Raw genomic sequence first — 5953 nt, forward strand, 5'->3', positions numbered from 1 at the left:
CCACTGGAACGGCCATACCTGGACACAACTCACGCACTCCCCCTGTACCAGAAAAGTTTTGACGTGACAAGGCATCCGCATTACGGTTGCTTCTTCCAGACCTATATTTGATTTCAAAATCAAATGATGCCAATTGAGCGGCCCAACGCTGCTCCATGGCACCCAACTTTGCAGATGTCAGGTAGCTGAGGGGATTGTTGTCCGTAAAGACAACACACTTATGGCCCAACAGATACTCCCGAAATTTCTCGGTCATGGCCCACTTAAGCCCCAACAATTCCAGTTTCATGGAACTGTAGTTGGTTGGATTACGCTCAGTGGGCCTAAGACTACGACTACCATAAGCAATTGGCCGCACCCTACCTTGTTGCTCCTGGGACAGGACTGCTCCTAACCCTCCATGACTAGCATCGACCTCTAGAATAAATGGTAGTGAAAAGTCAGCATAGGCGAGCACTGGGGCTGTAGTTAATTTAACTTTTAACCCCTCGAAGCTACACTGACAGTCTGCAGACCAGGCTTCAGCAAAATCTCGACCATTTTGCCTCGGACGTTTGGAGTTTGCCAGCTGAGCTACCAACCTATGAAGAGGAGCAGCCAACTTGGCAAACCCCTCCACAAAGCGCCGGTAGTAGCTAGCGAAGCCCAAAAATGAACGCAACTCTGCAACACTTTTGGGACGAGGCCACTGTGCAACTGCCTCCACTTTATGTGGGTCAGTTGAAACCCCTGCTGCAGAGATGACATGCCCTAAATAATGCACCTCCTTTTTGAAAAAGGCACACTTCGACAATTTGGCTTTCAAACCTTCAGTCTGTAATCGACTTAAAACCACCTCCATCCGAGCAAGGTGTTGGTTCACTGAAGAGGAGAACACAATAATATCATCAAGATACAACAGAAGGGACTGGTACTGCTGATCACCAAACAATCGTTCCATCAATCGCTGGAAGGTACTTGGAGCATTGCACAACCCAAAAGGCATCCTATTCCACTCAAATAGGCCAAAAGGAGTGCAAAAAGCAGTTTTTGGCTTATCCCTCTCTGTTACAGGTACCTGATTATACCCACTGGCCAGGTCCAGAGTAGAAAACCACTGGGCCCCAGCCAGCGAGTCCAAAGTCTCCTCAATGCGTGGCAGAGGAAACGCATCCTTCCTCGTCTTCACGTTTAAGCGACGGTAGTCCACACACATGCGCAGACTACCGTCCTTTTTTTTTAACGAGCACTATAGGTGAGGCGTAAGGACTACAGCTTTCTCGGATTACCTGAGTGTCCAGCAGTTGATTAATATGTGCTTTTACCACCTCATACTCAGACGGAGGAATACGTCTAAACCGCTGCCTAACAGGAATTTCATCCACCAAAGGTATATCGTGCGATATCAGACTAGTGCAGCCTAAGTCTCCATCACTTGCAGAAAACACAGACATGTATTTCTCCAACAGCGTCCTCACCTTCCCCTGGTCTTCTTCTGATAACACAGATAAATCCAGCCTAGCTATCTGTTCTGGTACTGTAAGAGAAACTTGCACACACTGTGCCTTTACTGTCGCAGTAACAGTTTTAAGTTCTGTGACCCCCGAGGGCAAACTAATTACATCAACCTCCTTCACAGTACCAATAACAGTACGAACATACAGCACTACGTCTACCGTTCCAACATTCACTATAGGCACGTAGACCGTACCACTATCCACCCTTAAAAGAGCAGGAGAAACCAACAGCCCTGCCGGTAAACCAAAAGTAGGTGGCTCGAACAGTACTGTCCCGCCTGAATACTGAGCCGAACAAGTTGCAGCAACCCACTTCAGGGTGCCACCTGGGATGCGCCACGCCCTACGCCCACGTACCTTAACTCGGCCCTGCCCAACAGAAACTGGCTGGGTATCCACCCGATGACAATGCTGTAAAGCATGAAAAACAGAAGTAGGGGCCTCTAACACCACTGGTAAGTCAAACAGAGCAGTGCCATGTTGGCCAAAGAGCCCCTGGTAGCAGCGGCTCAGGATGTTCATACCCAACACTCCAGGAACTTCTACACGCACACCACCAGGAGGGTCTCTGACCACCAACACACCACAGCCGGACACAACCCGTCCACAGAGCTCTACATCTAATTCCAAATAGCCAACATAAGGAATCGAAAGACCATTTGCTGCCCGAAGCTGGAGCCAATGACACGATTTAAGCTGTTCTTGACCCCACGACCCAAAATTTGTCAAAAAACAACTCTCCGTCATGGTGGACACCATAGAACCAGTGTCTACTAGGCAAGGTACCAAAACCCCACCCATGGATACAACGAGCTGGGGACAAGTAGACATAAACCGTGACATAAAATCAGAACCCATTTTATGTGTGGAGCCTAACATTTCCCCAACCGAGTTGTGGCTCTGCATCTCGGTGGGAGCTAGTTTTCCGGCGGCTGCACAGGTGACGGTTCGCCCCTCATGACCATTGGGTTTGCCCGAGCTAGTGGTGGATGGGCAGATAACCGGCCCCCATCACACTCCCTAGCAAAATGACCAGGTTGGTGACACCGTCTACAAATTAGCTTTGACTTAAGTGACCGCGCGTGCGACTGGGGATTTTGAAGCTGCGCCATACTTTGGCTTAACTGATTCAACTGTTGCTGCTGACTACGCAGCATATCCCGCAGTTCACTCATTTCTGAAGATACAGAAACACTACTATTAACACGCTGATTTCCTTGCACCCCATATTGAATGCCATAAGCAGATGGGACAGACTGACTTCGACCGCGTACCCCCCCAGGCATGCCCTCCCTCTCCCAACGCAGGGCTTCCCGGCGAACGTCAAACAGTGTAGAAGTGGGCTGACGACGCACTAACTGCTTCAGTTCACGCCGTAGACCACAATCGTTAACATACTCCACAAACTGATCGCGCATCAAAAGCTCAGCGTTAGGCATGCCATGAGGCGATTGACTTTTAACCTTTTCCAAGAGACTCATTAATGCTAAGGAGAACTCCACCAGAGTCTCTCCATCCTGTTGTCTCCTGGAAAAGAATGACTCTTGTAACGCTACATACGACTTTGTACAACCATACAATTCACGCAATACCTGAATAATCATGTCTGGATCCTCCCTCTCGCTGCTAGGCCGATAACGAATTTCTTCCCGTGCCTCCCCCTCCAGGTGATCAAAAAGAAAAAATGCCTGATCAGCTGTAGACAGGTGACGAAGCCGCATACAAGACTGGGCTTCCTCAACCCACTCGTTGATGCTAATGCCCGCCCGACCACTAAACTTCGGACACTTACGGTCCCTTGGAACGAGAACAAACCGCTCTGCAGTCGGCACACCAGTACCAACGGGTGGGGGATCTGGAACCACAGGAAGAAAAGTATTAGATGACCCAGGCTGTGCAACCGATACGTGGTCCTGCCGCAGCCTTTCATTATCAGCTTTTAATTGCGCTACCAAATCTCGTAACTCACGTAATTCGTCCTCCATCTTAACCAATGCACAGGCTCTTACCACCAATATGCAATAAAATTTAAACTGATGCCGATTCAAGACGAAAAGGGACTGCCGTTGTCTGGAGAACAAAAAGAAAAGAACACCAAATCCACGTCTCCACACTACAACAGAAGTATCCTGCCGATTACGCCAGAATGTGGCGCGTCGCTACAGCATGGAAATATTTACTAAGCGTTATTATACCGATTACGCCACCCTGGGACTCACCCCAGGGACAAAAAAGATTTAGCCCACTCAATTTAGAGGTCAAGCACACAAGTTCGACTACTTCCCAGCAGGCAGGAGGCGTGGATAAGATATTTAGAAAAATAGAAATTTATTGACAATTATTTAAAACACACTAAAAACAGTAGACAAGAAACCCCAGGTCAAACAGGTAAACACAAAAAATATAAAGAAAGAAAACTAATTGGAAAGACCGGACTGAAATGTATATATTGTTAGACAAACTCAAATCAAAATATTTAGAGCTGAGGTTCACCAGAGCCAGACAGAGTAGCGTGGTCTTTTTACCAGAACACACTTCCACACACACCACGGTGCACAATGATCGCGCGCTCAAACACTCCAGGTGTAACACTGCACACAATCGAGAAAAACCACCACCACAGCGAAGGAAACCAATCGGTCACCGAACCTCAGCTCCTACAATAAACAAAAGAAAAAGGACAAACAAAAGACTCCAACAATAGTACAAACACTTCTTAAAACATCCGACAACAATAAGGGTCAGAAGCTAACAAGTACAAAAGAGAATCATAAAACATTAAATGTACTGAATAATCTCTAGCAGGTCAGCCATCAAGAAATGCGTCCATTCCAATTAACAAAGAGAAAGAAACAATTAATAAAACCAAAATAACAATAAACCAAATACACTTAAGTAGGCCAAGAAAACTTAAAGTACTTAGCCAAAAGGAAACAAAAAGAAAAAGAAACAACGAATAAACCATACGTTCGACAGGGCGACAAAGCAACACGACACCAGACAGATAAACAGTCCCCTCTCTACATTATTCACGGCAACACTGGCGCGAGATTAAAGGCAGCGTCTTCGCTATCAGCAATTAGCAACCTTAGCTTCTCACACGGTTAGCAGCTGTATCTTCCCAGCCCTAAAAACGAACAGCGCTAGCAGCACCACTCAATTAGCAATAGCCAACACGACAATAGCAACGAGAGGGAGTCTCCTATGACAAACACAAGAGAGGAAACATTAACAACATATACGCTTCTAACTCTCAGTAAAAGGCAAGTTAAACCACTTACCATTCAGGTCTTTGTAGCGAAAACACACACAGGCACCGGTTTAGTCAGAGCTGTATCCCATCATAACAATAGGGCACAAGGAAGCCTAATCAATATGCAAGAATTAATATTATTAATTCCTTCGGCAGTTAATAAACCACCCGGGTTGAACAAACATACCTCCAAGGCAAATGCTCTCCACTACGGCCACTGCAGCGCCGGAAAACACGCTATAAAAAGTAACAATGAGCATTTTAAGTCACACACACATGAAACCAGTTTCTAACAGCCATGTTTAAACGACGCGCTTACCTGCCGCCTCTACAAACACGGAAACAAAGGGGAAACCGGACGTGACGCAACCCAGGTAACATCCAATCTGGCTTTAAATAGGGAGGTGCCCTACTCTGATAGGCTGATACTGCTGTCACTTACCTGAACCCACTACAGAAGGTTCTCGCAAGGATAGCAAGACAGAAATGTGTGTATGTGTGTGTGCATCCCTGTATCTTCCTTCTTCCTGGTCTGTTTTTAAGGTTTTATGATTTAGGGCTCGTTCTTTACTTGTTCTATGTTGGAAATACTACAGCATCTCATTATGTGCTGATTTATTATGCGGATTTAATTGTTTGCCAAAAAGATGTACTTATTTCAAATCCGCTGGCTGCAATATCCACCAATAAGTTGGTACAGGGCCAATTTAAGACTAGTAACAACACGACAAGTAGCAATTACAAGGCGATGAGATACAAGCGTTAAACAGGTGAACAATTTATGTTATAATATACAGGAAATTGAAATAAAAGGCCTTCAAGAGCAAGGATAGAGCAAAGCCACCAATTTGCAAAAAAGATGCACCAGCAATTTTTTCCAATACTTTCGGGGGGAACATTCCTCAATGTTTGCACACAATATCATCAAGAACCAGTATCAAAAAAGGGAACCCTTTAAATCCCGCTTCAGATTTCCTTCAGATTTTGCTTTCAAATAGCCAGTCTTGAAGAATAGTTCTCATAGCTTCCTGAAGGACTTCTTTGGCTCTCATTTTCAGTCTAGTCCCTGTACCTGACCAGTTTCAGAGGAATGTTTTTATTTGTTATGCCACACAGTGACCTATGAATCATTTAGCTTAAAAGCCATCTACAGTATCTTGAGGCATGACTCGATGAGAAACAGATGCAGATGCTGACAGATGAT

The 5953-nt window shown here is 45.8% G+C and overlaps 1 long non-coding RNA gene across 1 annotated transcript; it reads right to left on the reverse strand.

Annotated features, from left to right (window-relative positions):
- Positions 1-3510: 3510 nt before the first annotated feature.
- LOC128534505 (uncharacterized) lies at positions 3511-5100 on the reverse strand. Its single transcript, XR_008361472.1, has 3 exons — positions 5069-5100; positions 4937-4986; positions 3511-4862 (listed from the first exon to the last, which is right to left on the reverse strand). It is a non-coding gene; the product is annotated as an uncharacterized LOC128534505 (long non-coding RNA).
- Between the last annotated feature and the right edge of the window lie 853 nt (positions 5101-5953).

This window comes from Clarias gariepinus, chromosome 12, assembly GCF_024256425.1.
Source record: "Clarias gariepinus isolate MV-2021 ecotype Netherlands chromosome 12, CGAR_prim_01v2, whole genome shotgun sequence".
NCBI classification, from domain to species: Eukaryota; Metazoa; Chordata; class Actinopteri; order Siluriformes; family Clariidae; genus Clarias; species Clarias gariepinus.